The following is a 9,593-nucleotide window of genomic DNA, read 5'->3' on the forward strand; positions in this document are numbered from 1 at the left end:
GGCGACCAGGCCAGGGGCTGCTTTGCCCTTTTGCTGCCCATTTCATGTTTACCTGATGATAATCCTGCATTATTTGGCTTAAATTCCTGGCTGTTATATTTATCTTATGGTGCAATTTCCAATTATATTTTATCTCGATGCTTTAATCCGTGTGTTCATGGTGTAAAGGCTAGCATACTTCCGAAGAAATAGCCGGCTAGGTACTCCGCTTTATGCATGGGAAGCTTTCATGGAGATGGATTCTAAATTGTTTCACTTTAATGTGAAGATTCATATTGATTGCCTAATTATTTTAATGTAGTGATCCTTAATGTGTTGATTTTAATGTATCGATTTAATGCGGTATCACCATAATTACCTAATGAACTTAAAACATGGACTTTAAATAAATGATATCGGACCTCTCTTTATTACCCCACAATTTCGATATTACGGTCATGTCCCGCGAATATGGGGATATCCTTAGCAAAGACCCTTCGGTTAAATCATCATAGTCCCTCGGATGTTGCCTTCGAAAATACGATTTTGTCCCTCGATGACCCTTCGGTGTAGCCTACGGTTAAATGATGATCGTCCCTTCGAATGCTAAGGTATCCTCACTACTGTTGCCTTCAATGACCTATCAATGACCCTACGATGACCCTTCTACATCCCAAGGATAAAACTACTTACTTCTCAATAGTCAGGACAGTTTTACCCTCATAAGGATAGGAAATGCCCGGAAAGACCTCGGACAGGTATAACCTTAATTGCTCATTCATAACAAAAAAATACTTTTCACACCTCACACCTTTCAAACATCTTTTGGAAAATCATCACTTAGCATACATCCGTACTAGGATCATTGCCGAGTTATATTTTTCTAAACTACTTTCAAAAACTATACGAGATAACCACTTTGTATACATTCATGCAAGAATCATTACAAAGTTAAATTCTCATTTTCAAAACATTTTTCACACATTTCTCAACCACCTTTTTCAAACTAGAAAACATAAATGATTGAGCAATTAAGAGCCCATGGATAACCATGGATACAAAGGGTGCTAATACCTTCCCTTTGTATAAAGTACCTCCCGAACCTAAGAATTTAAAATTAAGGTCTTTCCTGTTCTTTTCCACCTTTCCTTATGGGATAAAAGAAAAGTCGGTGGCGACTCTTGCTAACCGCGACATTGCGATTAAAAATCCAATAAAGTCCAGTTCACCGTATGACAGAACTCATTTGAAATGAACTCTCCTCCTCGGTCAGATCTCATGGCCTTAATGGAAAGACCACTTTCTTTCTCCACAAGGGATTTGAACTTCTTGAAGTTTTCAAACACTTATGACTTCTCCTTCAAGAAATAAACCCATGTTTTTCTAGAATAATCATCAATAAATAGGAGAAAGTATTTACTCTTACCAAAAGAGTTTGGATTGATTGGTCCACAGACATCAGTGTGTATGAGCTCTAGCGGTTTTGTCGCTCTTGACGTTGATTCCTTTGGAAAGCTTTTCCGGAATTGCTTCCCAACTAGACATCCTTCACATAGTTGGTCTGGGTGGTTTATACTAGGCAAGCCTCTCACCATTTCCTTCTTTGACAAACATTTTAGACTATCGAAGTTGAGATGTCCGAATCGTAGATGCCATAGCCACGAAGAGTCGGCATAGCAAGTCTTGAGACACTTTGCAACATCATTTTGAATGTTCAAGAGGAACATTCTATTATTTGACATAGGCACCTTAGCAATCAAGTTATGTCTACAATCTCTTAAGAAAAGACTATGTTCTTTCAAGTGGATGTCATAGCCTTTCTCTAATAATTGTCCCAAGCTCAAAATATTATTCTTCATGTTAGGAACATAATAGACATTGGATATGAATTGATGACTCCCATTCTTTAAGCGTATAAGAATTTTACCTTTGCCTTTGACCGGTATCTTTGAGTCATCTCCAAATGAGACATTGCCAGTTGTCGCTTCATTGATCTCTACGAACATGCTTCGATCGCCACACATGTGATTGCTTGCGCCGGTGTCGAGGTACCATTTGTTTCTTTTCTCTTCAACTTGGTTTTGGCATGCGAGCAACAAAGTTTCTTCTTCTATGCCTTTTTCTTCTACAAATTTAGCTTTCTCCATAACTTTCTTCGAGAATCTACACTCAGATGCATAGTGACCGATCTTGTTGCAGTTGAAGCACTTGATTTGTGATTTGTCACACCTCGACCATGAATTTCCTCTTCCACGACCTCTTGTTGCTTGTGGATTCCAACTTCTTTCTCCATTGTTAGAGTAGTTATTGTAACTACCTCTTCCTTCTCCTCCATGTCCTCGTCCACGCCCACGATCTTGGCCACGACCTCGTCCTCTTTGCCTCTTGTAATTCGCATAATTTTCTTCCTTTATGTTGAGTTGTAGTAGTTGCTCCATAGCCTCCTTTTGTTTAATTTTTCTCTTTTGTTTTTCTTCATATGCTTGTAAAGAACCCATGAGTTGCTCAATAGTCATGGTCTTTAAATCCTTGTTTTCTTCAATGTTGGTAACAATGAAGTCAAAACTTGGATTTAAAGTGCGAAGTATTTTCTCCATGACTTTTACCTCATCAACATCTTCACCATTTCTTTTAAGTTGATTGACTACGGCCAATACTCGAGAAAAATAATTAGAAATTGACTCGGACTCTTCCATAAATAAACGTTCAAAATCACCTCTAAGAGTTTGAAGACGAATCTTTTTCACCTGTTCCACTCCTTTGTTGCAAGTTTGAAGTTTGTCCCATGCTTCTTTGGCCGTCGTTGCGTTGGAGATCTTCTCAAATGTATCTTCATCCACCGATTAATAAATGAGGAAGAGAGCTTTCTTGTCTCTCTTTCTTGACTCCCTCAATGTCTCCTTTACACCTTGGCTTAGTGAGGCTTCATCTTGCTCATTGAAGCCTTTCTCAATGATATCCCACACATCTTGAGCTCCTAGTAGCGCCTTCATCTTGATACTCCAATTGTCATAGTTGTTCTTTGTGAGCATCGGCATTTGAAAAGGGAAACCTCCATTCGCCATTTTTTAGGACCTTGAAGCTCTGATGCCACTTTGTTGGAAATAGACCCTTTTGTGTTTAGGAAAAGTGTGTGGGAATATTAGAGGCTTGAATAAAAGTTTGGTAAGTAGCAGAATTATTTATGGAAGAGAGAACTTTGTATTTTTGCTTGACTAAAAAGTGTTGGATTACATCTCTATTTATAGTACTCTAAGGAGAACTCTAGACACACTAATTCTAGAGAGTTCTCAACTCTAGATATTCAAAGAGTATTATAGAAAATATTACAATCTTAAGAAATATCTAGATACTCTAAATACTACAAGACTTTTCTAGAAACATTATCCAATATAAACTAAGCCCAAATAACTAAGTCCAAAATCAAATAGTAAAATTAGGCCCAAATCAAGTTTAATATTTCAACACTTTCTTTCTCCTTATCTCTCAACTAATTGTAGCAACATATAAAAATAAGAAGGTTTAATTTCTATGAAAAAAATGATTTATGGTTTAAAAGTTATAAAAAAGAGAAGTTGTGGGTTTTATAATCTCATATCTAAAAGTTGGATTTGATTAAGTGACAGGGTTTTACTGAATATTACTGAGGAAGAGTGCCATGAGTCTTTGAATATGAATGCTTTTGTTTATTAAATATTTGTATTGTTATTCATATTGGTGACCTTGTTTCAATTTATTGTATTGTTGTGTATTGCTTTGAAGATTTGATATAAGGCTATTGAGGTCTAGCCATGAGGAATTAATGGATTCAATGTAAGCAGGTTCAATTGGAATGCTTATATGTTATTAATATTAGCCTGAAGTAGCATTGCAGAGTGAAGCCTCTTATTGCCATACTCAAACACCTTGTAGTGTCTCAGATGGATGTAATGGACCAGATTGAGCTTGTTGCTATCATTATAGATGGATGTAGTGGACCAGGGATGAGCCTATTGCTACCACTGCAGATGGTAATGTGAGTTTAGTTTATGAATATGAAGAAGTGAAATTTCAAGTAAACAAAATGACTGTAGTTTATTATGTTTTGGTCTTCTACAACTTAATATCATATAAAACTGCTTATGAGTTATTATGTATTTATTGGCCCTAGCCCATGACTTGAAGCATATTAGCATGTGATGATAAATGAGGCTACTTTGGTAGGCTCTGTTGATAGGATGCTTAAAATCCTACTTGAGAGACTGGAACGGTAGAGGATGGGCCTTGTTGGCGGGTTTTATTTGTGGATTTGGGAATGGACTTAAGTTTATGGGAGGTCAAGTCGCAAGATATGTAGCAGCAAATGTTATCCAAGTGAGTTTTGTCGCATCTAGTTTTATCAAAATATATAATATTTGTGTGTTTAGATTTCAATGAGTTGTTGAATAATTTCTTGATTTGAAAGTGTTGATGAAATATACACTTCCACTTGTGAGTACATTTGAAGGGTTTGTTTTGTTTGGAGAGTACGGGAGATCATTGCGAAGAACATATATGTTGTGGAGGAGTATGTTGTTTATCTTTATTGTGGTTGTTGGTGTGCTTATGGAATCATCCAAGTATAGAAAACTTTGGTTAAACTTTTATATTTATGGAATAATATACCAATTATTAGTTTTAGTTCACACTATCATCTAATTCACTCATTTTTTAAAGTGATATGTTTTGAAATTATTGTTGTTGGTGTAAGCCCTAGAGGCCAATACTTTTGGTGCTTGTATCGAATTATTTAAAGGCATTTTTCTTTATTATGGTTGATTAATAAAGTCCCTAGAATAGATAGACCGTTTAATGTATTAAGTGTGACTTAATCATGAGAACACATTAAACATAAGGGCATTATTCTTAAAGTATCCGTAGTCGAGCTTTAATGTGAAGTGGGATAACATTAAAGCATTAAGACTATTATGTTTGTAGACTGATGATCACATCTCATGGATCATGGATAAAGAGTTATCAAGTCTTAAACATAGGTATGAATATTAGGAGTAATATTTATACCGGATTGACCCGCTATGAGAATACTATATAGAAAGTTATGCAAAGTGTCATAAGTTATTCTCATGGTGATAATAGTGTATACCACTCTTCGACCTGAAACCACTATGGATCCTAGATGTAGAGTCGAGTGCTTTGTTGCTGATCTAACGTTGTCCGTAACTGGATAACCATAAAGGCAGTTGATGGGTACTCCACGAAGCATGCTGAGGGACATGAGTGTCCTAGATGGAATTTGCCAATCCTGCGTAACAGGATAAATGTCTATGGGCCCAATATTGAACTGGACAAGGGTGACACGGTCTATACCTTGTGTTCAATATAGACATAAGGGCAAATGGGTAATTATACACATAATTATTATCACAGGAGGTTTTGTCAGATCACATGACATTTTCGTGACTTGGGTAGCAGTGATGTGTTGCTAGATACCGCTCACTGTTTATTATGTTAAATGCGTGATTTAATATAATTACCAACGTCGCGAAAACCTATAGGGTCACACACAAAGGACGGATTGATGAGAGATAGAATAATTAAGGAACACCATAAGGTACGGTGCACTTAAGTGGGAGATGAAATATGGTAAGGTACCAAATACTTAAGTGATTTTGGCATATTATGAGATATGGGCCAAAATGCACTTAAGTGGGCTTTTTGGCTTGAAGCCCACACAAGTGGTTCTATAAATAGAACCCCTTGGGTAGAAGCATTGTCACTCCATTCCACTCAGACAGAAATTCAAGTAGAGACTTGGAATTTTGTTTCCCTCTTTCTCTCACTCAAAGCCTTCATTCATAACAGCTAGCACTGCGATTGAAGGAATCCGTTCGTGTGGACTGAGTAGAGACGTTGTCATCGTTCAACGTTCGTGATCGCCCCGTGGATCTGTATCAAAGGTTTTGATCATTATCAGAGATCTGCACCAAAGGTTTGAATCGCCACAAGAGGTAACGATTCTATCACTGATCATGCCCATTCGTAAGGATCACTAAATGGAGAAATTTTTAAATTCCGCTGCGCCTTGGATGGCAATTCTCCAACAGTGGTATCAGATCCACTTACGAAACCATGAATCTGATATTTGTTTTGTTCTGTAATAATATGATTAAAGACATAATGAATCAAAGGTTAAATTCAGATCGATCAAGTTACATATATGTGATATATGTAACCCTGATGCAAAATACATTATATATGATATAGTGTTCTTGTTTCGTTCATTCAAACCCTCGATGATTGTTTTCCTTTGAGCGATCAATGGTCGTTTGCTTCTTGATCCGACATTAGTATGGTGAAGCAATGACGTGTTGATCAATCATACTGAATTAACAATCGAGATGTGTTTGACGGTCTGAAATTGGTGCATCAGGGTTAGTGACGGCACAAGGGTTGTGTTGTCAGAGAGTTATGCGATTGGGGTTTGAACGCACAAGAGTTGTGCTTCCTAAACACTTTTCCGAACAGTGTTAATCGGTTAACGCGTATGGTTAACCGGTTAACGCAATACGAAATAATTTTTTTTTAATTTTGGAACAGTGTTAACCGGTTAACGCATATGGTTAACCGGTTAACGGAATGCGAAATAAAATTTTTGAAATTTTCAAACAGTGTTAACCGGTTAACGCATTTGGTTAACCGGTTAACGCAAGGCGGAAACAGTTTTCCAAGAAATTTTTCAACAGTGTTAACCGGTTAACGCATATGGTTAACCGGTTAACGCAAGGCAGAAAAGAGTTTTCTAAAAGTTTTCAAACAGTGTTAACCGGTTAACGCATATGGTTAACCGTTTAACGCAAGGAAAAATTCACCCGTTCGGCTAGAAAAAGTGCTTTGAAGTATCAAGTGTTGATACGAAAAACGACGTCAATTTTAAATGAATTGTTCATTAAAATTTTCGAGCAGGGGCGCTGCCCCCTTGACCCCTGTCCGCTGAACGGTCAGCGGAACCACCGTCCGCTGACCGGGCAGCGAAACACCCGTTCCCGCTGTCCGGGCAGCGGACCCCCGGCTAACTCTGCGTAGTGTGATCGGTCGTCAAAATTTAATTTGATTTTAATTAATTAAAGGAATTAATAATAATAATAATAAAGTGTTTATTATTGTCTTGTGGTGATCGGTTATGGTCTTAGTTTTCCTTGTTTTGTTTTGGGTTTTTAAAATACGACCTGCGTGTCGTGCCTCTCTCTTAATCTCCCAAATGTAACTTCTTTTCTCATCTCACTCCCTCGTATGTAAAACGAGTTTCTTTCATGTAATGTAATGATATGAAGAAAGCAAAGAAGTCAGTGCCAAAGGAAGACAGCCTTGAAGATCTTGCTTGGAGAAGCTTAGATCGTTATAGGTTAGCTTAGGTTCTCTCATTGGCTTGGGAGAACAATTGTGCTAGGGGCCATAACTGTTTCATTTTGTTTGTATGTATGTTGATGCATGTGAATGTATGTTGATGCATGTGAGAGACGGTTTATATGATAAACAAGCCGGTGAGATCAGAAAAATTGCAATTCCCTCAAAATAAATATTAAGTTTTAAGCTTTCCAAGTTTTAACACTCATCAAGACTAGTATCGAATAATGTAGGTTTCGCCTACGCGAGGTGCATGTTCTATATTAGTAAGGTGCGATGGGATAATTGTAATATCCAACTGTTAAAACAATGGGTCAAACTTAACTAAACAAATTGTAATAAGATTATATATATGTTTAGAAGCAAGAGTTGGGAATAATCCATATGATGGATTGGAATAAGGAGTTATTCACCCAATTGAAATTTTCGAGAGTTGTATGAGATACAATTGGAAGGAGTTCCTACCTAAATAACCTAGTTTTGTGTAATCCGCCTACGCGGACTTAGAACGAAGTGAAATATGGATCTCGACCCACTAGAAAATCTTCCAACGGGATTTTCCGAATCAGATGATGAGGGTCATTTGTTTTGAGTAAAATAGTGGGAGCATATTTAATTAAAGGCCTAATTGAATATGTCAATGATACTTATATTTTCATTAATCCTTATGTAGATTACCATGACAGCAAACACCTCTAACAACATCCTACGATCAATCCTTGATAAGGAAAAATTGTCTGGGACAAATTTTCTGGATTGGCATCGAAACCTGAGGATTGTCCTCAAACATGATAAAAAGCTGTATGTCTTGGAGACACCTGTTCCTGAAGAGGAACCTCCTAGTTCTGCATCTAAGGCAGAAAGAGATGCTTATAAGAAGCATGTCGATGATGCCAATGAAACTGCTTGTCTCATGCTGGCTACCATGAACTCAGAATTGCAAAAGCAACATGAGAACATGTCAGCGTTCGATATGATCGAACACCTGAAGTTGCTCTATCAAGAGCAAGCAAGGCATGAGAGGTTTGAAGTTTCAAAAGCCCTTTTTCAAGGCAAGTTAGCTGAGGGAGCCCCTGTAGGTCCCCATGTACTCAAGATGATTGGGTATGTGGAAAACCTTGAGAGATTGGGTTTTCCCCTCGGAAAGGAACTTGCGACTGATTTTATCTTGCAATCGTTGCCAGATAGTTTCAGTCAATTTGTCCTAAATTTCAATATGATTGATATGGATAAATCTCTTCCTGAACTGCTCGCCATGTTAAGAACTGCCGAGCAGAATCTGAAGTCAAAAGGGAAGTCCATTCTGATGATCGGAAATGGAAAGAGACAGAACAAAAGGCCCACTAAGCAGAGTGATAAGGGGAAGGGCAAGGAAGTTGCCAATCCCAGACCCACTGCTACTTTGAAGCCTAATGGAGGCATAGCAAAAGAAGACACCTGCTTCCATTGCGGTAAGACCGGACACTGGAAGAGGAACTGCCCAAAGTACCTGGAAGATAAGAAGAATGGAGTAGAGACTTCAACTTCAGGTATTTTTGTTATTAATTTATCTACTTCTGCATCATGGGTATTAGATACTGGATGCAGTTCTCACATTTGTACAAATGTGCAGGAACTAAAAAGGAGTAGAGATTTGGCAAAAGGTGAAGTCGACCTACGAGTTGGCTATGGAGCAAAGGTTACTGCTTTAGCCGTAGGAACTTTTGTATTGACTTTACCTAGTGGTTTAATAATTCAGTTAGAGAACTGTTATTATGTACCTGCAATTAGCAGGAATATTATTTCCATTGCTTGTTTGGACAAGTTTGGTTTTTCATTTATAATAAAGAACAATTGTTGCTCAATTTATTTGAATGATATATTCTATGCTACTGCACAAATGAACAATGGACTATATGTCCTTGATCTTGAAATGCCTATTAATAACATTAATACAAAAGGGTGAAACCTAACGAGTTAAAACCAACTAGGTAAGAACATTAAAACTCTTCGATCAGATCGAAATGGTGAGTATTTAATCCTAGAGTTTGATGACCATCTGAAAGAGTGTGGGATCCTATCCCAACTTACTCCTCCTAGCACATCCCAATGGAAGGGTGTATCTGAGAGAAGAAATCGAACCCTGTTGGACATGGTCCGATCCATGATGAGTCACACCAATCTTCCAAACTCCTTTTGAGGACATACACCATAGACATCAGCTTACACACTTAACCGTGTTCCATCCAAAA

The sequence above is a fragment of the Lathyrus oleraceus genome, chromosome 6, assembly GCF_024323335.1.
Source record: "Lathyrus oleraceus cultivar Zhongwan6 chromosome 6, CAAS_Psat_ZW6_1.0, whole genome shotgun sequence".
Taxonomy (NCBI): domain Eukaryota; kingdom Viridiplantae; phylum Streptophyta; class Magnoliopsida; order Fabales; family Fabaceae; genus Lathyrus; species Lathyrus oleraceus.